Source organism: Hemiscyllium ocellatum, chromosome 14 (assembly GCF_020745735.1).
Source record: "Hemiscyllium ocellatum isolate sHemOce1 chromosome 14, sHemOce1.pat.X.cur, whole genome shotgun sequence".
NCBI classification, from domain to species: Eukaryota; Metazoa; Chordata; class Chondrichthyes; order Orectolobiformes; family Hemiscylliidae; genus Hemiscyllium; species Hemiscyllium ocellatum.
In genome coordinates this window covers 682,389-708,517 of record NC_083414.1, presented here as the reverse complement: position 1 = coordinate 708,517, position 26,129 = coordinate 682,389, and the positions used below count along the sequence as shown (strand labels likewise).

At 43.7% G+C, this 26,129-nt stretch overlaps 1 protein-coding gene across 3 annotated transcripts in view; it reads left to right on the top strand.

Moving 5' to 3' along the window:
• LOC132822201 (6-phosphofructo-2-kinase/fructose-2,6-bisphosphatase 4-like) overlaps window positions 1-26,129 on the top strand; it is a 173,316-nt gene that overhangs the window by 26,141 nt on the left and 121,046 nt on the right. The window contains exon 1 of one of the 3 annotated variants that reach the window (XM_060835274.1): window positions 24,385-24,474. The exons of the other annotated variants lie outside the window; for them this stretch is intronic. The gene's annotated coding sequence lies outside the window, so the exon portion shown is untranslated. Of the gene's footprint in view, window positions 1-24,384; window positions 24,475-26,129 lie in introns of those variants that run through there. 3 annotated transcript variants of the gene reach the window in all.

Sequence of the window (26,129 nt, the reverse complement as noted above, 5' to 3'; positions counted from 1 at the left end):
GTTGCACCAACCTGTAAACTATTTTAAGCTCATCCCCCTACATGATCCTATTCATCATCCATATGCTTATCCAAAGATTGTTTAAATCTCCCTAATGTGGCTGAGTTAACTCCATTGGCAGGCAGGGCATTCCACGCCTTTACCACTCTCTGAGTGAAGAACCTGCCTCTGACATCTGTCTTAAATCTATCACTCTTCAATTTGTAGTTATGCTCTCTAGTACAAGCTGACGATATCATCCTATGAAAAAGTCTACCTTGTCTAATCCTCTGATCATCTTGTATATCTCTATCAAATCCCCCCTTAGCCGCCGCCTTTCCAATGAGAACTGACCCAAGTCTCTCAGCCTTTCCTCATAAGACCCTCCCTCCAGACCAGGCAACATCCTGGTAAATCTCCTCTGCACCTTTTCCAATGTTTCCACATCCTTCCTGTAATGGGGCGACCAGAACTGTACACAATATTCCAAGTGTGGCCGCGCTAGCATTTTGTATAGTTGCAGGATGATCGAATCTGGAAAGCACTGCCAGAGAATATGGTGGAGGCAGGGTCAACTGAGACATTAAAAAAGGATGGGAAAGCACCTGATTAGGGAAAATTTGCAGCGTTGTGGAAAAGGGAAGAGAAGAGGATTTGATAAGTTGCTCTGGCAGAGAACTGATATGAACTTGATGGATTGATTAATTTCCTGCTGTGCTGTAACAATTTTTCTGATTTTTTTTCTCTCTGTTACATAATGTATACCAGCTTAAAACACAGCCTTTTCTTTTGATGGGTATGACTTTTCAGAACTGCTGTTTACAAGGCCTCAAAGCTAAAGCCTCGTTTAAAAGTGGTAATTTAACACCTAATGCTGGTCATTCTGCAAGGGCTGGTCCTAAAATAGCAGTTCGGGAGCTTTTAAATGTCAGGAGACATCCTTGCACAACCGGTGATGTAACCAGGAGTCCTTGATCCTGCTGCAGACATACCCTCACTTTGCAGGAATCTACATTTCATGTTTTCACGATAGTTTTTACAGTTTCTTGTCCCTTGAAGAAGAGGAGTGGGCATGTAAGTGAAGGAGCACTTTACACTTTGGGTATTCAGTGCAAATTCAGATTTTGCCAAATATAATTCAATTCTGAAATGTGTAAACTTGAATCGTCACAAGTGTCAATAATCTTCCAGAGAAGAACATTTCCTACTTTCTACTGGAATCAACTTTGCAATACTGCTTCCCATCACTTCTCTCTGTCAGATATGTTGTTATATAGTGAGGGAAAGCTGCACGTTTATTTGAAGATTTCTGTCCTGCAGATGTGATTTTTTTTTTATTCTGAGAGCCAGATACGTAAACACTGAGAGTGGGGCCATCCTAGCTGAGGATTCCTAAAGCTGAAACACTTGCTCTTTTCAGCAAAAACCCTGGTTTGGAAGCAGGGTTCCAGGTATCATGACTGTGAGTGGAGGAATGCGTTGATGATTGAGTCCCACTACTCCATCAGCTACTCCAATAACGTAAATGTATTGATTAATTCACTGACATAGCCACCTCTCTTTTGTACTACAATCCAAAACAAATAAAACGTCCTCTAGACTTTGTTAATGAACTGAAAATAATCTGATTACAATAAACAAACTTATTCTTAACCAATAGTTGCAATTTGCTTTAAGATGTAATTTGGAATTAAAACTATATCCCCTTCACCTCACACTTAGACAACACAAAAAGATAAGCCACTGCAGAGATGATGAACCAGAATTAATAATGTCGCCTTTCTCATTAGACTGGAAACATTCTGCTGCAGAATGCTCTCCTGAACATGCTGTCAGAACTTGTTCACCTTTCTTCCGGTTACACTACTACTGCACCAGGCTATATTTGGATAATTAAAGCCCCCCATTATGATTCTCTGTAATAGACTACACCAAAGTAATGTAATTGCATTTCATTGTTTGATTAGATTCCCTACAGTTTGGAAACACGCCCTTCGGCCCAACAACTTAACACCACCCTCCGAAGAGCAACCCACCCAGACCCATTCCCCTAACTAATGCACCTAGTCCTACGGGCAATTTAGTGTGGCCAATTCACCTAACTTGCATGTCTTTGGACTGTGGGAGGAAACCGGAACACCCAGAGGAAACCCACACAGACACAGGGAGAGCTTGCAAACTTCACACAGACAGTTGTCCGAGGCGGGAATTGAACCTGGGTCTCTGGCACTGAGGCAGCAGTGCTAACCACTGAGCCACTGTGCCACCCCAGTTCTTTGGCTATAAGCAAATTGATTCTGTTCTTGACCCCACTGGGACCTTTGCTTCCTTTCCTAAACACCTTGTATTCAACATTTAACATGGAGTCATTCTCTTCACTTAGCCAGATCTGTTATAGTTACTGTATCGTATTTCTATTTGGTAATCTGAACCTGCAAATTACCAATCTTATTTATCACACATATATGCAGTAATCCTGATTTAGGTTCGATACTTGCAATGTGGAAACAGGCCCTTTGGCCCAACAAGTCCACACCGACCTGCCGAAGCGCAACCCACCCAGACCCCTACATTTACCCCTTACCTAACACTACGGGCAATTTAGCATGGTCAATTCACCTGGCCCGCACATCTTTGGACTGTGGGAGGAAACCGGAGCACCCGGAGGAAACCCACGCAGACACGGGGAGAACGTGCAAACTCCACACAGTCAGTCGCCTGAGGTGGGAATTGAACCCGGATCTCAGGTGCTATGAGGCAGAAGTGCTAACCACTGTGCCACCCACTAATTTAGGTTTTATTATTTTCTCCCTCACTCTGACACCACCTCTTAACTTAGAAGTCTCCATCCTCGTGCTATCTGTCTCTCCCAGTATTCTCTGCACCTTGACATTTCTCCTTATTCCCACATTCCTACCGAGTGTGAGCCCTTCCAATGGCACCAACAAAATGCCCTGCAAGGACCTCAGACCCAGCTCTGTTCAGGTGTAATTCACCTGCCCTATACAGGAGCCACCTTTCCCAGACTGGAACAGAGGACAGTGTTTGTGCTGTGAAGTTGAGTCCTGAAAGCTGTAAAATGCCAAGTAAAAATGAGGTGCTATATAGATGAGAGTCATAAACTACCCTCTTTCGTCATTTATCAGAACTGGTCTCTTGTATCACCTGCAAGTTACTTTTAGTCTACCTGGTTACTTTCACTCCCCTGCTGCCTGTGCACACTCTCACTGAGCATGTTTATGACACTCTATTCATACAGCTGTCAGCCTCGCAGTGTCCCAGCCAAAGTCAAACCTGAAACCTGGAGCTCAAAACTTTAACCTAATGGTATCCAGGACTTGGGCAACCTGCTGGAGATCCCGTGTAGCACAGGATGTGCACTGTTAAGGTGGGAACAGCCCTGCTCTTCCTTGACATAATAATTAACCTTGCTACTGCTGAAAATCTTTACCACTTACAATCTGGCTTACAGCAATAAGTAAAACCTTATTTATACTGGTGATCTGGGTTTATATTAAAACACTTCACAGGTCCTAATAAACTTTATTTAATGTATGATCCTATCAGGTACTCTCTCCTTATATGTTTGAAATGAATATTTTTGTGATTTATATATACTCGGTCTCCAAACAGCAACACCTTTGAACAAATGACCTTATATAAGGCTTTCATATGACACCAAACCTTGCTTTCTGTTTCGAATGTGGCTTTGATTCTCCACAAGCTGCAGCACAGCCCCAGAGTTCAATGTACTCTCAATCTCATGCATGACCTTTGAAACTGTCTGTGATGTCCTCTGGCTGATTGTTCCTTTTGTCTCGAATTGGTGACTGCCCTGGGTCATCTTTAACAAGTGTTTACGGTTCAAGTCGCTTTGCCTCAGTATTTGAGCTGGAGGCTGAACTCCAAACGCGGCAACACATTAAGGAGGGGAAATGTTACCTGGGTATTCTGTCCCAAGAGGGGCAGGCACAGCCTTCTGGTTTGGTCAGTGGTCATGGACAATCAGATATGATTAAGGGAGGGAGATTAGGGCCCTGCAGGACAGTTGTCAATCAGGTTTAAGGTTCTTCCTTGTTTGGATGAGAGGAAGGGTTATGGGATGCATGAGCTAAATACCATGACACTGTGGTACAGGAAGCTATTTGGGGGGGTGGGGGGGGGATCAAAAGAAATGTAGGGAAATCGGGAACAGTTTAGTCAAGGTGACATTGTTTTCTGCAGCAGACAGTGTGGATCCGGGCACTTTGTTGTCTGCCTGCGCCAAGGTTCATGACATCTCTCAGGGCTGGAGAGGAACTTGCTATGTGAGGATAAGGTTCCAGTCATTGTGGCCCATGTGTGTATGAATGACACCAAAAGAGGCGTTGTTTACAGAATATGGGGAGCTTGGCACCCAACTGAAGACCAGAACCTCAAGGATATTAACCTCTAGTTTATTAACTAAGTTGTGCACAATTTAGTAGACGGCACGTAAAACTAATGAAGTGAATACTTGCCTCAAAGGTGACTGTGGGGGAAATGGGTTCTAGATCTTGTGTCCCTGGCACCAGTAATGGGGAAAATGGGATTTGTACTGTCAGGATGGCCTGCACCTTACCATGCTGGGGCCAGTGTTCCGATAACAAACCAAGAGGCAGAGTCAAGGTAGGAGAACAACATAGTAAAATGGGAAATAATGGTCAGAGAATAGCAAGAAAAGACAGAGCAAATAAAATTAAAAATACCATTAAAACCATGTGTTATAGAAATAACAAAAAGACAAAAACTAAGGTTCTGAATACATGGGGGTAATTCATATCAGAATAGATGAATTGGCCAACAATTGGGTCCTGAATATTGAGAGGAATGTGACCTTGAAGAAGAATAGAAAGCTAAGTAAAGGTGGAGGGATAGCACTGTTAATCAAGGATGGCGTGAGTGTGGTAGTTAGAGATGGCCTTGGTTCAGATGATCAGAAAGGAGCATAATTTTGGGTGGGAGGTGAAGGATACCATGGGAAAGAAGTCACTAGTGACAGTGGACCATAACTATCCCCCACCCCAACAATAACCACAATGTGACAAAAAATACGCAAAGTGAAATAGTTGGTACTTGTAATAAAGTAATGGCAATAATCATGGGTGATTGGCGTTTGACGTGCTTGCCTTTATTGATCAGAGCATTGAATACAAGAGTCAGGATGTCATGTTACTGTTTTATAAAATTTTTGTTAGGCCACACTTAGAATATTGCATTCAGTTCTGGTCGCCACATTCCAGGAAGGATGTGCAGGCTTTGGAGAGGGTGCAGAAGAGGTTTACCAAGATGCTGCCTGGGTTAGAGAGTAGGAGCTATAAGGAGAGACTTGGGTGGCGCGGTGGCACGTGGTTAGCACTGCGGCCTCACAGCGTCAGAGACCCGGATTCAATTCTCACCTCGGGCAACTGTCTGTGTGGAGTTTGCACATTCTCCCCGTGTCTGCGTGGGCTTCCTCCGGGTGCTCTGATTTCCTCCCACAGTCCAAAGATATGCAGGTTAGGTGAATTGGCCACGCTAAATTGCCTGTAGTGTTAGGTGAATGGGGTAAATGTAGGGGAATGGGTCTGGGTGGGTTGCTGTTCAGAGGGTCGGTGTGGACTTGTTGGGCTGAAGGGCCTGTTTCTGCACTGTAAGTAATCTGAACTCAGGTTGTTTTCTCTGGAGCGATGAAGGCTGAGGGGAGACTTGATAGAAGTTTATAAAATTATGAAAAGGAGACATAGAGTTGATGGTCAGAATCTTTCTCCCAAAGTTGAAATGTTTAGAACAAAGGAGTACACATTTCAGGTGAAAGGGAGAAAATTCAAATGAGATGCGAGGGGCAAGTTTTTTGCCCAGAGTGGTATGAGTCTGGAATGGGCAGCCAGGGGTGGTATGAGTCTGGAATAGGCAGCCAGGGGTGGTGGGGGAGGCAGGTACGATAGGGGTGTATAAGAGCCTTTTAGGTCAGCACATGAATATGCAAGAAATGTAGAGATATGGAACAAGGGCAAGCAGAAGGGATTAGTTTAATTTGGCGTCATGTTCAGCTCAACATTGTGGGCCGAAGGGCCCGCTCCTATGCTGTAAAGTTCGATGTTCTACTTATGTTCTATGACTTTTAATTTATGTCTAAACTGGAAAACTCCAGTTGGCAGTATTAGCCTGAGGGAGGGGTTTGTAGAATGCATTTGGGAAAGTTTCTTATACAAGCAGGTTTTGGAACTGCCCGAGCAGGTTTTATTAGACTTGGTTTTCTGAATTGTGGCAAAATAGTCAATGACCTCGAACGCACTCCTGGGTAGCAGTGACGACAGTACAATTGAATTTTACATCTAGTTTGAAAAGGAAGATGATTGAGTCTAAGATTAATATTTTAAATTTAAATAAGGGCAACTATATGGAAGATTGAAAATTATAGGCCAATTAGCCTAATCTCGGTTTTGGTAAAATTCTAGAATCCATCATTAAGGATGAGGTTTCTAAATTCTTAGAAGAGCAGAGTCTGATTAGAACAAGTCAACATGGATTTAGTAAGGGGAGGTCGTGTCTGACAAATCTGTTGGAATTCTTTGAAGAGGTGACAAGTAGGTTAGACCAGGGAAACCCAGTGGATGCGGTCTATCTAGACTTCCAACAGGCCTTTGATAAGGTGCCACACGGGAGGCTGCTGAGCAAGGTGAGGGCCCATGGCGTTCGAGGTGAGCTGCTGGTATGGATTAAGGATTGGCTGTCTGACAGAAGGCAGAGAGTTGGGATAAAAGGTTCTTTTTCGGAATGGCAGCCGGCGACAAGCGGTGTCCCACAGGGTTCAGTGTTGGGGCCGCAGCTGTTCACATGATATATTAATGATCTGGGGCATTCTAGCAAAGTTTGCCGATGATACGAAGTTAGGTGGACAGGCAGGTAGTACTGAGGAAGTGGGGAGGCTACAGAAGGATCTAGACAGTTTGGGAGAGTGGTCCAGGAAATGGCTGATAGAATTTAACGTGAGCAAATGCGAGGTCTTGCACTTTGCAAAAAAGAATAAAAGCATAGACTACTTTCTAAATGGTGAGAAAATTCGTAAAGCCAAAGTACAAAGGGATCTGGGAGTGCTAGTCGAGGATTCTCTAAAGGTAAACATGCAGGTTGAATCCGTGATTAGGAAAGCGAATGCAATGTTGTCATTTATCTCAAGAGGGTTGGAATATAAAAGCACCGTTGTGCTACTGAGACTTTATAAAGTTCTGGTTAGGCTCCATTTGGAGTACTGTGTCCAGTTTTGGTCCCCACACCTCAGGAAGGACATACTGGCGCTGGGGCGTGTCCAGCAGAGATTCACACGGATGATCCCTGGAATGGTAGGTCTAACATAAGAGGAATGGCTGAGGATCCTGGGATTGTATTCATTGGAGTTTAGAAGATTAAGGGGAGATTTAATAGAAACTTACAAGGTAATACATGACTTGGAAAGGGTGGATGCTAGGAAATTGTTTCCGTTAGGCGAGGAGACTAGGACCTGTGGACACAACCTTAGAATTAGAGGGGGTAAATTCAGAACAGAATTGCGGAGACATTCCTTCAGCCAGAGAGTGGTGGGCCTGTGGAATTCATTGCCGCGGAGTGCAGTGGAGGCCGGGACGCTAAATGTCTTCAAGGCAGAGATTGATGAATTCTTGATGTCACAAGGAATTAAGGGCTACGGGGAGAATGCTGGTAAGTGGAGTTGAAATGCCCATCAGCCATGATTGAATGGCGGAGTGGGCTCGATGGGCCGAATGGCCTTACTTCTACTCCTATGTCTTATGGTCTTGTATTGGTCTGAAGTGAACTGACAAACTAGGATAGGGGATAGATCCATGCAGAAGTAGTGGCAGACAAAGGAATATTTTCAAGAATACTCAACATATTTTTACTGTAAAAAAAACTTCTTAGGGGAGGAACTACAATGTGTGGTTAGTTAAAGAATTTGAGGTAAGCATCAAACTTAATATAAAACAGTTAATGTTGCAAAAATGAGTGACAGGTCAGATGAGAAAGAATGACAGAGAATGACTAAAAGGTTATTCAGGAAGATGAATTCACGTTGTGAGGAGCTAGGTAGAAATGTAGAAATGGATAGCAAGAGTTCCTACGGTATTTATAAAGAGAAAGAGTAAGTAAAGTGAGTATTGGTCCTCGAGAGAGACAGCTGGGGAGTTAATAGCAAATAATAAGGAAACGGCAGATGAAATTAACAAATATTTTGAAGGAATGTCAATATGGTGGAGATAGTTCAGAGGAGGTTTTGGTTAGATTCCCTACAGTGTGGAAACAGGCCCTTCGGCCCAACAACTCCACACCAACCCTCCGAAGAGTAATCCACCCAGACCCATTTCCCTCTGACTAATGCACCTAACACTATGGGCAATTTAGCATGGCCAATTCACCTGACCTGCACAGCTTTGGACTGTGGGAGGAAACCGGAGCACCCAGAGGAAACCCACGCAGACACGGGGAGAATGTGCAAACTCCACACAGGCAGTTGCCCGAGGCTGGAATTGAACCTGGGACCCTGGTGCTGTGAGCCAGCAGCGCTAACCACTGAGATTTATACTGGAATAAGTGAGTTGTCTTATGAGGAAAGATTGGATAGACTAGGTTTGTTTCCAATGGGCTTTAAAAAGAATGAGAGGTAATTTGATTGACTGATTAACAAGGTGAATATAGAAAGAATACAACTCCTTGTGGGTCAATCCAGACTAGGGGTCACTGCTTTAAAATTGGGTGTTGCCTTTTAGGCCAGAGATGAGGACCAACTTTTTTTCTGAGGGTTATGTGATTTTGAAATCTTTGCCTGAAAAGGCAGTGGACAGGGCTCATTAAATATTTTTAAGGCAGGGGTAGATAGATTTGTGTTAGACAGGGAATAATGGGTTACTTAGAAGGATTGGAATTCAACACACAAACAGATCTTTTGGATCTTACTGAATGCCAGTGCAGTATTGGGCTGAATGGTCCATCTCTGCTCTAAGTAATTTGTTTCTTTTGCTCCCTCATGTTGACACTTGGATCATCATGATCGCGATGGCTGTTTGGCACTACCTTTGTGAAGTCATCAGTGGGGTGGAAGGTTGTTTTCATGGTCTTGTCAGACAGCAGTCAAAGGACATAAACTTAAGGAAGTCACAATGAGTGAGACTGAGAGGGTGTGATTGGATTGGGTGAAATATGGAGGGGGAGCCAGTGTAGCCTTGATAGGTTGAATGGCTCCTTTTTACAGTATAACATTTTGCTATTCAAGACACATTTTAAGATTACATTCAATGTTCCCTTTGCTTTCTGTGTGAAGTTTCCATTGTTATATATTCAAATTGATGAGTAGGTTTGAGATTGTGAAGCTGCTGTCATAGGCACTGATGTTAACGATGCTATGTTACTTGACAAGTAGAAGACAATAACATCATGGTAATTGCTAAGTGACACCTTCAGTGTGAGTTCTGAACATTCACTCTGTAAAAATTGCTCTGCAGTGTTTCAGAGATGTTGAACTGAGTAGCGTGCACAGTTAGTCAGCAAATCTGATAAAAAATTCAATCAATCAATGTAACTATGAAAGATCTAAAAGAGACACTGCTTCTGTTACAATTAGGAATCATCTGAAACTGTCCATGGCAAAACCAAAGATTTCACATTGAAAAGGAACAAGCAACTGCAGCCTCCAAAACCTGAGAAATGGAAGGGTGGGTTAGAGGTGACAAATAAAGTGAAATATAATAGTATTGGTCAAACAAAACTGAGTGGATATTCACAAGAATCAGGAGCATCTCTAAGAGCCTGTCAGAACACAAACAGAAGAAATAGGACTAGCAGTGATCATTTGACCCTACAAGCCTGCTCTGTCATGCAGTGACTTGTCATCAGCCTCACCTTCACTTTCCTACTCACTGCGCAAATCCCTTGATTCTCTGAAAGGACAAGAACCTTTCTGCTTTGAATACAGGAACAGAGGATTGGGCCATTCAGCATCTGCCATTCTAGAATCATAGAATCCCTACAGTGTCGAAGCAGGCCATTTGGCCCATTGAGTCCACAATGACCCTCCAAACAGTATCCCACCCAGACCTACTCCCAACCTTGTAATCTGACATTTCTCATGGCCGATCCACCTAACTTGCATATCTTTGCATTGTGGGAGGAAACCGGAGCACCGAGACGACTCCTCCTCAGGCACAGGGAAAATGAGCAAACTCCACAAAGACAGTTGCCCAAGGCTGGAATCAAACCTGGGTTGCTGGCACTGTAAGGCAGCAGTGCTAACCACTGAATTCTAGATCATGGCAGATCATCCACCTTAATGCCAATTTTCCTGTGTTATCTCTATATCTCTTGATGTCATTAATCTCCAGCAATCTATTGTTTTCTGTCTCAAACCTGCCAAAAGACTGATCCCCCACAGCCAACTGGGGTAGAGAATTCCAAAGATCCACCACCATCTGAATGAAGAAATTCCTCACCTCAATCTTAAGTGTATCTTGAGTTTACATGCCTTGATTCTTGAGTCACCAGTCAGGGAAAGCTTCCAACTGCATTCACCCCTCATGCCCATTTAAGAATTTCATAGATGTCAACCAGATCAGCTCATTCTTCTAAACTCTAGAGAAAGTGAGGACTGCAGATGCTGGAGACCAGAGTTGAAAAATGTGGTGCTGGAAAAACACAGCAGGCCAGGCAGCATCCGAGGAGCAGGAGAATCGACGTTTCAGGCATAAGCCCTTCTTCAGGAATGAGGCTGGTGTGCCAAGCGGGCTGAGATAAAGGGTAGGGGGGGAGGGAATACGATAGGTGGAAGGAGGTGAGGGTGAAGGTGATAGGCCAGAGAGGGGGTGGAGGCGGAGAGGTCGGGAAGAAGATTGCAGGTCAAGAGGGCGGTGCTGAATCCGGGGGTTGGGACTGAGATAAGGTGGGGGGAGGGGAAATGAGGAAGCTGGAGAAATCTACATCTATCCCGTGTGGTTGGACGGTTCCTAGGCGGAAGATGAGGCGCTCTTCCTCCAGACGTCGTGTGATCAGGGTCTGGTTATGGAGGAGGCCAAGGATCTGCATGTCCTTGGTGGAGTGGGAGGGGGAGTTAAAGTGTTCAGCCACGGGGCAGTTGGGTTGTTTGGTCCGGGTGTCCCAGAGGTGTTCCCTGAAATGTTCCGCAAGGCGGCCTGTCTCCCCAATGTAGAGGAGATCACATCGGGTGCAACGGATACAGTAAATGATGTGTATGGAGGGGCAGGTGAATTTGCGATGGATAAGGAAGGATCCATTGGGGCCTTGGAGGGAGGTGTGGGTGCAAGTTTTGCACTTCTTGCGGTTGCAGGGGAAGGTGCCGGGAGTGGAGGTTGGGTTGGTGGAGTGTGTGGACTTGACGAGGGAGTCGTGGAGGGAGTGGTCTCTCCGGAATGCTGATAGGGGTGGGGAGGGAAATATATCCCTGGTGGTGGGGTCTGTTTGGAGGTGGCGGAAATGATGGAGGTTGGTGGGGTGGAAGGTGAGGACCAGTGGGGTTCTGTCCTGGTGGTGATTGGAGGGGTGGGGTTCAAGGGTGGAGGTGCGGAAAGTGGAGAAGATGCAGTGGAGAGACGGGCCGTCTACTTACGGAATGTTTCAGGGACACCTCTGGGACACCCGCACCAACCAACCCAACCACCCCGTGGTTGAACACTTTAACTCCCCCTCCCACTCCACCAAGGACAAGCAGGTCCTTGGCCTCCTCCATCACCAGACCCTGATCACACGACGTCTGGAGGAAGAGCGCCTCATCTTCCGCCTAGGAACCCTCCAACCACACGGGATGAATGTAGATTTCTCCAGCTTCCTCATTTCCCCTTCCCCCCACCCCCCCACCTTATCTCAGTCCCAACGCTCAGACTCAGCATCGCCCTCTTGACCTGCAATCTTCTTCCCGACCTCTCTGCCCCACCCCCTCTCCGGCCTATCACCCTCACCCTCACCCTCACCTCCTTCCACCTATTGTATTCCCAGCGCCCCTCCTCCTTTATCTCAGCCCACTTGGCACACCAGCCTCATTCCTGAAGAAGGGCTTATGCCCAAAACGTCGATTCTCCTGCTCCTCGGATGCTGCCTGGCCTGCTGTGTTTTTCCAGCACCACATTTTTCAACTAAACTCTAGAAAATACTGGCCCAGTTTCTTTATCCTCTCCTCATTCAACATTCCTGTCAACCCAGGGATTAGTCTGATGAACCTTTGTACCAATTCTTAGATATTTGTCCTTGGATAAAGAATACGGAGCACCTACAATGCTCTGGGTCAGATAATTCCAAATGCCACCCTTTGAGTGAAGACATTTCTCCTTAAGTTCATCTGAAATAATCACCCTTTATGCTGAGACTGTGCCCCATGTCCTAAGTTCCCCAGCTCAGTCAAAACAACCTCCCCACGTCAACCCTGAAAACCCCTTCAGAAACTCCGTGCCTCTGGCAGCATTTGTGCTGAGAGAAATAAAGCTAATGCTTTGAATACGAGATGACTGTACTCTCTTTCCACAAGATGCTGTTAGACCTGCTGAGTTTCTCCAGAACTTTGTTTTTCAGATTTCCAGCATCCACAGATGAATACTTTTCAGAATCTTTGTTTCACTGAGATCACCATTCACTTATCTTAACTCTAGAGAATATCGGCCCGGTTTACTTTGCATGTTATCATAGGGTAAACCCCTCTACTGAATCTTCTGTAGACCACTCTACTGAACCTTCACTGCATTGCCTCCAATTCAAGGATATTGTTAAATATGGAGATCAAATCCTCTTGTGATAATTGGCCAATATGCCATTTATCTTTCTAATAATAAACAAAATAAGAAATTGCTGGCGAAACTCAGCAGATCTGGCACTATCAATGGAGAGAAGTTAGAGTTAATGTTTTGGGTCAACTGACCCATTCCTGAGTTCTGTTTTTGTTTCTGATTTACAGCATCCACAGTTCTTTTAGTTTTTATTTTGCCTTTCTAATTTCTCACTGTATCTGTATGTGAACTTTGTATTCCTTGCACATAGAGTCATAGAGTCCCACAACATGGAGCCAGGCCCTTCAGCCCAAACTGGTCCATGCCAACCAAAATGTCCATCCACGTTAACCCCATTCACCTGCACTTGGCTCATATCCTTCTGTTCCTTTCCTATCCGTGTATTTATCCAAATGCCTTTCGAATGTTGTTAATGTACCTGCCTCAACCACTTCTGCTGGCAGCTCATTCCATATGTGTACCACCCTCTGGTTCCCTTTATTCTTTCCCCTCTCATCTTAAACTGCTGGTCTCTAGTCCTTGATTCCCCAACCCTGGAAAAAGACTGAGTGCATTCATCTTATCCATGCCTCTCATGGTCTTGTCTACTTGTATATGATCCCCCCCCTCAGTCTCTTGTACTCTAAAGAAAAAAATCCTAACTTGTCCAACCTCTCCGTTTAACTCAGACCCTTGAGTCCTGGCAATATTCTTGTAAATGTCTTCTGCATTCTTTTCCAGTTTAATAACATCCTTCCTATAGCAAGGTGACCAAATCTGAATGCAATACTCCAAGTGTGGCCTCACCAATGTCCTGTACAGCTGCAACATAACTCTTATATTCCCAACTTCTATACTCAATGCCCTGACTGATGAAGGCCAGTGTGCCAAAAGCTGCTTTCACTGCCCTCTCTACCTGTGACTCCACTTTGAGAGAACCATGCACCTGAACTCCAAGATCCACGTGTCCCACTACATTCTTTAAAACCCTACCATTCACCATGAAGCTCCTAATTTGATTTTACTTTTCAAAATGCAAAACCTCACACTTATCTGTATTAAACTCCATTGCTGTTTCTCGGCCTACTTCCCCAGCTGATCAATGTCCTGCTGCAATTTCTGATAATTTTCCTCACTGTCCATATATAGCCTATGTTAGTGTCATCAGCAAATTTACTAATCATTCCTTGTACATTACCATCCAAATCAGTGATAACAATAACAAACAGCAATGGGCCCAGCACTGATCCGAGGCACTCCACTAGTCACAGGTCTCCAGTCTGAAATGCATCCTTCCACTATTACCCTCTGCTTCCTACCAAATATTTATCTAATTTGTCCGGTCTCCCTGGATTCCATGTGATCTTCAAAAGCAGCCTACCATGTGGAATATTAACAAAGGTCTGACTGGAATCCACACAGATTACATCTACTGCCATACCCTCATCAACATTCATGCTTACTTCATCAAAGAGCTCTAAGAAATTTGTGAAGCATGATCTGATTAGGTTCCCTACAGTGTGGAAACAGGCCATTTGGCCCAACAAGTCCACACTGACCCTCTGAAGAGTAACCCACCCTGACCCAATTCCCTCTGACTAATGCACCTAACACTGTGAGCAATTTAGCATGGCCAATTCTCCTGACTGGTACATCTTTGGATTGTGGGAGGAAATCCACGCAGACACAAGGCGAATGTGCAAACTCCACACAGACAGTCTCCCGAGGCTGGAATCGAACCTGGGTCCCTGGTGCTGTGAGGTAGCAGTGCTAATCACTGGGCCACCGTGCCACAAATCAAACCCTGTCTTTCCAAATGCATGTATGGAGAAGTCCCTCTGAATATTAATATTTACAAGCTTCATGATTTTTTTTAATAAAGAAAGAATGCTTTAGTGTCAATTACAAAGTGAATAATCTCACTCTTTCCATTTAATATTCCATCTGCCAATTTGTTACACATTCATGTTACCTGTCGATATCTCTGTAAGCTCTTGGTGACCCCCTCACAGCTGACATGCCCACCTAGCTTTGTATCACTAGCGCAAAGGTGAATATATTTGTACTCATAGTTTGCTTTTGGTCCATTAGCAAGCGCTCTATCAGTCCTGATACGAGACCTCCCAACTCCATCAGCCCTTGTCTTATGCTTTGTGTTGCACCTTATCAAAAGTCTTGTGGAAATCCAAGTCTGCAAGACTCTTGTGGCATAGTAATAGAATCCCTGTCTTTGGGCCAGGAGGCGCGGGTTCAAGTTCCACCTGTTTTAGAGTTATATAATAACATTGCTGAGTAGAAAATATCTTCTCTATCTGCCATTGCTTGTTAAATACCTGACTAGTTTATATCCTCAAGAAGCACTGATAAATTAGTCAGGCAATTTCCCCTTCTTAAAGCAGTGGTGACTCGGTTTTTATAAGTACATTGTTGGCCAGGGAAGAGAGGGACCGTCCAAGTGGATCTGGGGAGGGACCAAGGAACTGAGGACCAGTCTGGGTCCTGTAGAAGGAGCTGAGATTAGGGCTGAAGCTGAATTGATGACTTAGCTCTAAAGAAGAGAAGTTGTTTCAATCTCCACAAATGGTGTCAGACCTGCTGACTTTCTCAAGCATTATCTGTTTTGATTATTCTTTTGTTCTGTTTTGATTATTGGTGGTTCCTGCTTTGCTTATTCCTGAAGAAGGGCTTTTGCCCAAAACGCCGATTTTACTGCTCCTTGGATGCTGCCTGAACTGCTGTGCTCTTCCAGCACCACTAATCCCGAATCTAGTTTGCTTATGTCAGTGGAAAGGGAAGAACACACGCTATGTTCCTGCACTGGCTAGAATAGTGGGACAACGTATGAAGATAGAATTGTGAAAGATTTGTGGAATGCAGAAGAGGGTGGAGGAGGAGGAAGAGCATTGAGAGAAATGCTGCTGTGCATTGTTTGATTCAAAGGTGGAATGTTTCTCTGTGCAGTTTGGAAATGTTTCATTCTTGCAGTCAGACTCGGTTAAACCTGTTTTCCCTGTGTCCTTGTCACAGCCTCAGACAGCACTTTACAGTCAGAGCCCTACTTTCAATTTAAGGTCGGGTTCACTAGGAGGTTGCCTGGATTGGAATATATTACTTTTAAGGAGGTGTTAGACAAACTTTGATTGTTTTTGCGAGAGTGTCGAAAGCTAACGGGTGACCTGATAGAAATACATGACATTCTGAGAGGCACGGATAGTTGGAGTCTCTTTCCCAGGGTGGAAATGACAAATACTAGGGTAGTATATGTTTAGGATGAATTAGGGGGAAAGTTTGAAGGAGATATGCGAGGCATGGGTTTTACATAGGGTGGTAGGTGCCTGGTAGCTGCCAGGGGAGGTGGTAGAGATAGAAATGATAGCAACGTTTAGCTTGTCCTATGATACAAGACTAATGTAATTTACAGGATTGCATGCAAAGCCTGCACGAAACACTGTATAGGACAAACAGTTAGACAACTAGCAATCCTCATCCACGAACACCAACTAGCTACTAAACGCCGTGACCAGCTGTCTCTAGTAGCCACACACACACATGACAGGGACCACAACTTCAACTGGGACAATACAACGATCATTGGACAAATCAAACCGAGGACTGCCAGAAAAATCCTAGAAGCATGGCACTCATCCATGGAGTCTATTAATAAGCACATAGACCTGGACCCAATATACCGGCCACTACATCGAACAATCAGAACTGGCAACTGGAAGCAGCAGGAATGGAACCAAATAAATTCCGAAGTCACAGTACAGCAGCGCTTCACAGGAGGCTCCAAAGCCCTGATGATGTTACAGAGACAGGGGACAAAAAGTCTGCAAATCAACTTCCCAACTCGGCAAACAAACCCACAAGCAGCACCCGAGCTACTAACCTTAAATAATCAACTAATATTGCTAAAAGTTAATCTCTAAAAGCCTTAAAATGAAATACCTACTTTTGTAACATTAACATGAATGTTTATGGAAAATACAATAAGTTAATAGCTTGGGCGATAACTGCGATGAGATTATAATGTGTTTGTTAGTTTTCCATCAATCAGTGAGACTGACATTTTATTCTCACTGGTTGTTACCAGAAGCCATTTCTAGCTGATGTTATGTAAACTGCGAATTCCTGACCCTGTTCTTCAATCAATTCAGGAGATTGAAGGAATTTCCTTCAAGAGGAAGATGGGAAAGTGATCTCACTATCACATAACTCAAGTTATCTGTGGTCTGTTTATCTTTAATTCATTAGTTCTGTCGATCTACACTTGTACCCCATTAAGCAATGAACACAATTCTCCATTTTCAAATCCATCTCTCATCTCGCTTCCTCCCCAACCTTCCGAGTTCTTTGTGCTCCTTCAGTCTTGGCCTGTTGAACATTCCCGAGGCTGTGCCGCCTGGGCCCCAAGCTTTGGAATTCCCTCCCCAAGCCTTTTCCTCTTTTGTTACATTTTTTGTCCAAGCTGTGTTAATCTGGACTAATACCCTGTTGTGTGACTCAGTACTATATTGAGCTCAATCAAAACTTGTACTCTAGCAGGTTGTGGACACTAATTCTCGCATTACCAAGTTACTCTGCAGCAGCCTGTGGTTTAAACACCTGATGCAATTACTTTGGTTTTATTTACCTGGCATTGTGGAAAGTGTGCAGCTAGTTTGGAAAACCTGGGATACAAATACTATTTAAAACATCGTCAGAAAACCAGGTAATTGGACTTGTGAAAATGCTGCTTATAATCAAGAATGACATTTAAGTATGGGGTTAGTCATGGGTTAATTTAGCACTATTGGAAATTAAGGGAGGGTCAGATTCACGCAATTAATCATGATTTCAAAACAAGGAAGAACAATTGGGTATGAAATCCTGAGGAAACAGGAAGTGCAAAGGAGAGGACATCTGATTCTGTATCAGTGAAACAAAGACAAGGTGGTGACAGAGAGATACTGTTAGTTTGCGGTAAGAATGTTTGTCAGGAGCTGAGTTTATTCAATGTGTGACATGATGATCCATACAGAGGAACAGGAAACACTGAACAGTTTCTAATGGCAATGGTCACATAGAATGTACAACAGTACAGCACAGGAGGAGACTCATCAGCCCACCATGTCAGTACTGACCGTAATGCTATTCTAAACTAATCTATCTGCCTGCACATAGTCCATATCCTATTCCCTGTCTGTTTGTGTGTCAGTTTAAATGCCTCTTAACCATCTACTCTCTGTCTGCTGTGGACAAGCCAATCTTGTGTCCAACTTACCAACTCACTGTGGATCCCATGTGAATCAATCTTCTGGACCAGGTTACCATGAAGGACCTTGTCAGATGCTTTAGTGAAGTCCATGAGAACAACATCCACTGCCTTACCCTCATCAATCATCTTTGTCACTTCCTCATTAAACGCAATTAAATTTGTGAGACAAGGCCTCCCCGCACAAAGCCACACTGGCTGCTAAGTCCCTGCTAAGTCCATTCTTCTCCAAATATGAATAAATCCTGTCCCTAAGAAGCAGTTCAGAGCTTGAAGATTCATTTCCAGACGTTTCGTTACCCTACTAGGTAATATCTTCAGTGGGCCTCCAGGCGAAGCACTGCTGATAATTCCTGCTTTCTATTTATATCTTTGGGTTGGTGATGTCATTTCCTGTGGTGGAGTCATTTCCTGTTCTTTTTCTCAGGGGGTGGGGTCTAACTCAATGGTGGATATACCGGGAGGCAGGACTGGAGTGATATCAGGTTAGCCCTTCCACTAGCACATCCAAAACCTGAGTGAAGTAGTTTATCCCAACTGTGTACAACTGATGTTAATATGATGGAGGAACAAATTACTGCAGATGCTGGAATCTGTACTGAAAACAACAAACGCTGGAAATCAGAGTGGGTCAGGCAGCATCCATTGAGAGTGGGCAAGCTAATGTTTCAAGTCTAGATGACTCGTCATCCTTCTCAAAACGTTACCTTGCTCTCTCTCCATTAATATAGAAACAAAAAAACATAAAGGATAGGAGCAGGAGGAGGCCATTTTGCTGATCATTCAACTCAATAGCCTAATCCTGCTTTCTCCCCATAACCTTTGATACCATTCACCCCAAGTGCTGTGTCTAGTCGTCTGTTGAATACATGTATCAACTATTCCTGTGCCAATGAACTCCACAGGCTCATCACTCTTTGAGTGAAGGAATATCTTCTCATTCCATCTTAAATGGTCCACCCAGTATCCTCAGACTCTATGACCCCTGATTTTGGACACATTCCCCATTGAGAACATTCTCTCTGTGCCTACCCTATCTAGTCATAGAGATGTACAGCACGGAAATAGACCCTTCGGTCCAAGCCGACCAGATATCTTAACCTAATCTAGTCCCATTTACCAGCATTAAGCCCATATCCCTCTAAACCCTTCCTATTCATATACCTATCCAGAGGCCTTTTAGCTGTTGTAATTGTACTAACCTCCACCATTTCCTCTGGCAGCTCATTCCATACACGTACCACCCTCTGTGTGAAAATGTTGCCCCTTAGGTCCCTTTTAAATTTTTTCCTTCTCACCCTAAACCTATGCCCTGTAGTTCTGGATTTCCCAGGGAAAAGACCTTGTTTATTTACCCTATCCATTCCCCTCATGATTTTATAAACCTCTATAAGGTCACCCCTCAGTCAGAGATGTGCCCAGAAAACCGCCCCAGCCTGTTCAGCCCCTCCCTATAGCTCAAATCCTCCGACCCTGGCAACATCTTTGTAAATCTTTTCTGAACCCTTTCAAGTTTCACAACATCCTTCTTATACAAGAGAGACCAGAATTAAATGCACTATTCCAAAACTACAGGAAAACAGACGGATTCTAACCTCACACATTTCCTGCATTGTCTGAGCTAAGATGCTCCTTTTTTTAATATAACCTTAAGCTACCTCAGGAACGTGACTTGAAAGAAGTTCTGAGATTTACATATTAATGGATCAAATCCTGCATCTCCATTCTAAGTGATTAAAGAATTCATAGCAATCTAGGTTTGTTCAATACATCGCATCAGTGTATGACACGTTGATCTTTTGCTATAAATTCTGTGTCCAATGATTCTGCCCCACTAGCTACCTGATAAAGGAGCAGCGTTCTGAAAGCTTGTACTTCCAAATAAACTATTGGACTATAAACTGGTGCTGTGTAATTTTTAACTTTGAAGTATGGAGGCACAGAAGGGCACTGTGTGGTCATGCTTTGTTTCCAGGATCCTCCAATCATTTGCGTTGTTCAGATTTTGCATGTGGGGCATGGCAGTGTTTCTTATAATTCTTCTTTACTCTGCACTATTCTGAGATAAGCATCTGAAAAAGTGAAATTAAAATCTCCAGGGAGCAGGCAGAGCAGCAGAACTAGCTGACCTGCGCTTGCACAGAGCCCAGATGGCGTGATGGGCTGAATAGCTCGCTACATTGAACAGTATTGTAATGTCATGGCTTCACACTTCAGTTCTTAGCATATCCCTTATTCGTTGCTACCAAAATGTCTGCATCCTGTAATCACAGTCAATTGAGACCAAACTGAAACACGACGCACCAAGCTGCAAAGCCCATTTTCCTCTTCTCCAGCTGCACAACTTCTGGAAGCGAAATGTCCTGCAGCAATGTGACAATCAAGGAGGGAAAACAGACAGGTGTCCAGTTAAATCAACTGTCAGAGACTCTGCGACCAAACAGTCGATTGTGACCTAGTGTTGGAGATCATGACTGTAGATTTGGTTTTGTTAAATCTTGCTGTAAGACTTTCTTCTGAAGGGTTCTCAGCCATTCAGCTCTTCCTGCAGCTGACTGACTGACTGCATGAGCAGGATTCCTAAAATATGTTGGAAAAACCCATCAGATCTCCACAGAGCTGCTGGCGAGGTGCTGCAGTGAAATAGAATATGTGCTTTTTGCCTCTGTGTGTTGGAAAATGAATCCTAGATTTAGGTTTAGACTAAGTGTCACATATTTATAAAAATCATGAAAAGTGTTTTTTGTGTTTTACACAAAAGTGTCGCCATGTTGTAGCATCATCTTGAAACACTGAATATAGTGTAAGATTTTACTGCAATAGAGTTCACCGTTCTCTCTTTTTCTTCTTACCCTCCGCTGCTGATCCAATTGCTGTTTGCTATTGGCTAGGGTCTCAGTAATGGGCTCCGGGGATTCGGTTACAGATCTGCCTCCCCCACTGCCGTGCTACCCCAACCTCTGTAACTGAGCTGCAGCCATGGTCCTGGTCTTATCCCTCCTGTTCCCCCTCCTCCAGGCGCTGCTGCTGGTCGTTGGCTGCCAGAGTCCTGTCTCTGGGCTCCTACACCGATGATGCTGCAGCCTCTGTGAGTACCATGCCTGAGACAGAACTGGCCATGGGCTTGTAGTTGCATGGGGCCTAATCTCAATGTGTCCACACTGGAGCCTGGGCTCAAAAATTGCTGTACTTGTGGAAAACCGAGGAAAGACCACAAACTGTAATGTTAATTGAAAATTATGTGAGAAGGTGTGGATGCAGCTGACTGCAATTCAGGGTGCTGTCTCCATAGTATCCAGGAGCAGCTGAGCCCGGGCTCATGAGCCAAAAGCTGCTGACTCTGTCACCACCATCTTGAAATCCTCCGACTCTCTGGTAGGTTTGTTGTTGGAATCCTCTAATTAAATGAATTACTATGAGAGAGGAAAATCACTTACTTGTCTGACACATGGATCTTGTTTTAAATACGATGTAGATAGTTGTTATCGTGCAATAAAAGTTAATGATTAACTTAATTAGTATTAACTTATGTTACATTAATATGATGGACATTGTTACAGAAACTAAAGGCGGTTAGTGTCTCACCTGTAGAGTCCTGCTGCACGGAGACAGGCTCTTTGTCCCAAACTGGTCCATGCCGACCAAAATGTCCATAAAAGCTAATCCCATTTTCCTGCACTTGGCCCATATACTTCTAAATCTTTCCTATCCACTGGCAGCTCATTCCATATGCGAACCATCCTCAGTGTAAAAAACGTTGCCCCTCAGGTTCCCTATTATTCTTTCCCTTCTAACTTTAGGTTAATGCTGATGCTCTGTAGTCCTCGATTCACCAACCCTGAGAAAAGACTGAGTGCATTCATCCTATCCATGCATCCTGTGATCTTACACACCTCTATAAGGTCCCCCCCTCAATCTCCTACGCTGTAAAGGGAAAAATCCAATTTGTCCAACCTCTCCTTATAACTCAGACCCTTGAGTCCTGGCAACATCCTCTCGGATCTGAAGCTGTTTCTTCTCTATGACATTAACATAGCGCTGGAAGACACTCCCCAGTCTTAACCCTTTCATTCCTTTACATACTTCTACAATATGCATTATCTAAATTTGATGGTTAATTGTAAAGTTTTTGTATTTAAAACATTAGTGAATTTTTCCATTATATTTCAAAAGCCCAGGGAGAGGCTGCACAGGCTGGAGCTGTTTTTTCTGGAGCGTCGGGGGCTGAGGGGTGGTATTAGAGATTTACAAAATTATGAGGGGCATGCATAGGATAAATAGGCAAAGTCTTTTCCCTGGGGTGGGTGAGTCCAGAACGAGAGGGCATAGGTTTAGGGTGAGAGGGGAAAGATATAAAAGGGACCTAAGAGGCAAATTTTTCACACAGAGGATGGTATGTGTATGGAATGAGCTGCCAGAGGATGTGGTGGAGGCTGGTACAATTGCAATATTTAACAGGCATTTGGATGGATATATGAATAGGAAGGGTTTGGAGGGATATGGGCCGGGTGCTGGCAGGTGGGACTAGATTGGGGTGGGATATCTGGTTGGCATGGACGGGTTGGACCGAAGGGTCTGTTTCCATGCTGTACATCTCTATGACATAAGTAATTAGTAGGCTAAGATTTGATTTACTTATTTCATTGAGATAAAACCATAAATTGAGCTGTTGTTTTCACTAGAAACAGGAGCTCCTTTATTGTAAGCGAACGGAGCTGATGAATTGGAGTATTTTGCAAAAATAAATAATGAGCAAAAGCAAACCTTTAAACTGGCAGATTCTTAACCAAGCAACCCTTCCATACCTCTTTATTTGACTAAATTTACCTGATAGAAAGAAATTTAAAAATAGACATTAGCTACCAATCTTCTTGTCTACTGATATTACTTTTGGTGTTTTTACCCTCTTCCTAGGCCACTGACCTGCTTTATCATCAGGACCATCCATTCTTTAATTAATCGCTCAGATGTTACAAGTACTAAATATGTGGAAAGCGATGGAAAAACCTCATGGGATTAAACTCTTCCAGTTTAGATTGCTGATTGTGATGATTTCTCCTGTGTTTAATTCACTTTCTCAACTTACACTTTTTGATTCCTTGGCCTGATTCTGAACTTTAAAGGCCTCTGACTTCCTTTGGTGGGAAGGGAAGCTTTGGACGTTTGCAAATTCCACAACAATAATAATAATAATAAATCGGGAGCTAGTGTAGCACAAGTTTAGTGATGCTGAGCAGCATTTGGTATGGTTAGAATATCCACCTCATCTTGTTGAACACACACTCCTAGATCCCTATTTTGAACATTAATTGTTGTGTTTAAATGTCACTCCCCCCAACCTCTCCAGGATCAAACTCTGCACTCCAAGCTCTCTCTTTATCTGATGAGCACTTTTATGTACTGTATTTCCTTATCTCATCACTAACATCAGCATGGGTCCTCCCAACAAACTCTGCTTTTCTCCTGCACTTGTCCTTCCCTCTGTCCAGGTTTTTAATTATCGTTATTCATGCCTGCTTATTTATCAGCATGGACTGTTCTTGACACATTTAGAGACTTCTGTGAATGCAAATTGTTATGAACAGATGTTGAAGTTTGTAAAATTGCTATTTTGGAAAGATAAATAATGAGAGTTGGTTTTCCAATGTTTTGTAAACTGATAATTGGAGACAGAAACTCAGTGGGCCAGAATGTTAGAATATGTTATAAAAAGTTTATTTCTTTGATGTTCTACATTTGAAGTTGAGACAGTAACTCAATCAGATCTTGGATGGTATTTGGAAAGAAGCACTTGAAATGCATTAGACAATGAGATTGGTGTGGACAGTTTCAGTTGTACTATCACAGAATCTTTCACAGAATGGCCTTTGATTATCCAGTAATTCAGACAATCCTTTGTGTACAGTCACGAGTTGAGAGTTGTCTTTGTGATTGATTGACTGCCCACTTATTGTATGATGAATATACCCAACGATTTAAATAAGTTTTTAAAATAAGAAACTTTTACAAGCCTTGAGCTATTTTCATGCAAAATACATTTATTTCTTTGCACATGGATAGCTAGAATATGGGGAGCAAGGAAACTTAGTGATACAACTGACTATATGGTGTTCCTTTATTTTCAGGTTAAGTATTAATCTGTAGTTGTTATCCCTATGGTTAACCTTTGAAACAGTTTAACCTCCTCATCAATTCCTTGTTTAAAATTGATAAATAAATGGGCTGGACTGTTTGTGTACATTTTTATCACATGGCCCCACCTGGTGGGATAAGATGGTGTCTCTCCCAGCTCTCTAAAAAAGACTTTCAGTGACCTGCATGTTCTCACGGCGACCAGCAGGCTAAGTTTAAAATCGGTAATAGCCGAGGGAGGTTTCATGTTGAATCTGGGAATAATCCAGCCTGTTCTGTTGACTAGGACATGAGCTCCAATGATATATCCAGCGTTTGCTGACTGCAGGAAAAATAGCTGTGCTAGAGAACTCTGTGAGTATGAGATAACAACTAAGTCCGCTTCGTCACTGATTGTAGGGTGATGGGACAATCGAATAAAAATTTTACTTCTGTCTTTTGAAAATGGTTGAGCTTTTCTAAATTTGTCAGTTAGCATATTAGCAGTGACCACAGTTTATCCAAAGTTTTCTAATCTGAGGAACAAGAACAAAAGTAGAGAATTGGGAATGTTTGTAAAGTGGAGATATGTTTTGGTCTTTATGCTATGATCCTGGTGGAGCTAAATTTAGCTTTTCAAAGGGAGTTGCTGGCAGTTATTAGTTATGAGCACAAAGTTGACTACTGTGACCAGTTTCACTTTCAGAAATGGCCTCAAGTACTGAAAAGGAAGAAGAAAGAGTTGCATTTACATAACACCTTAATATTTCCCACTCAACAATTGCAACTAACATCAAATGGACTGTGCCGTGTGTGGTCTGTGGGTCAACACTAATCATGGAGTCAGTTGAGAGGGTCAGTGCTGTGGGAGTGCCGCACTGTTGGAGGGTCAGTGCTGAGGGAGTGCCGCACTGTCGGAGGGTCAGAACTGAGAGAGTGGGCACTGTCAGAGGGTCAGTGCTGAGGAAGCGCTGCACGGTTGGAGGGTCAGTGCTGAGGGAGTGCTGCACTGTCGGAGGGTCAGCGCTGATGGAGTGCTGCACTGTCGGACGGTCAGTGCTGAGGGAGTGCCGCGCAGTCAGAGGGTCAGCGCTGAGGGAGTGCCGCACTGTTGGAGGGTTAGTACTGAGGGAGTGCTGCACTGTCGGAGGGTCAGCGCTGAGGGAGTGCTGCACTGTCAAAGGGTCAGTGCTGAGGGGGTGCTGCACTGTCAGAGGGTCAGTATTTATAAGACCATAAGACCATAAGATATTGGAGTGGAAGTAAGGCCATTTGGCCCATCGAGTCCACTCCGCCATTCAATCATGGCTGATGGGCATTTCAACTCCACTTACCCGCATTCTCCCCGTAGCCCTTAATTCCTCGTGACATCAAGAATCTATCAATCTCTGAATATTTGTCACTTCTTTGGCTGTGCGGTGTTCTGCAATGTCCTGAGATTGGGAAAGCTGCTATTGAAGTATGATTTTGCAGTTCCCTTTTTACACAAATTCCTTTGAAATGCAAAGACTGTTCTGCCATCAGACACATTTGCAGTTTCTGATTGTGCCCTAACAAATTCTCAAAAGTGAAACATGATTGAAACTATTGACAAACCATGAGGTATGGAAAATCTCAATGGAATTTGTCAAAAATAAATTGAAAATCCTACTTGTGGACATTCACAGGTAGTGAAAAGATTATTGGCTGAAGTGCATTAATATTCCTTCATAGGAAGAGGGCATCACTGGCTGGGCCAGCATTTATGCATGTCCCTAGTTGCCCCCCCCTTTGAGAAGTTGGTGGTGAGCTGCCTTCTTGAACTGCTGCAGTCAACAAGCTCTAGATAGATCCACAATGCCCTTGGGGGAGGGAATTTCTAGAATTTGACCCATTGACAGTAAAGGAATGGTGGCATGTTTCCAAGTCAGGATGGTGAATGGCTCGGTTATGAACTTGCAGAGGGTGGTGTTCCACATATTTGCTGCTCTTACACTCTGAGACGGAAGTGGTCATGGGTTTCAACGGTGCTGTCTGAGGATCTTTGGTAA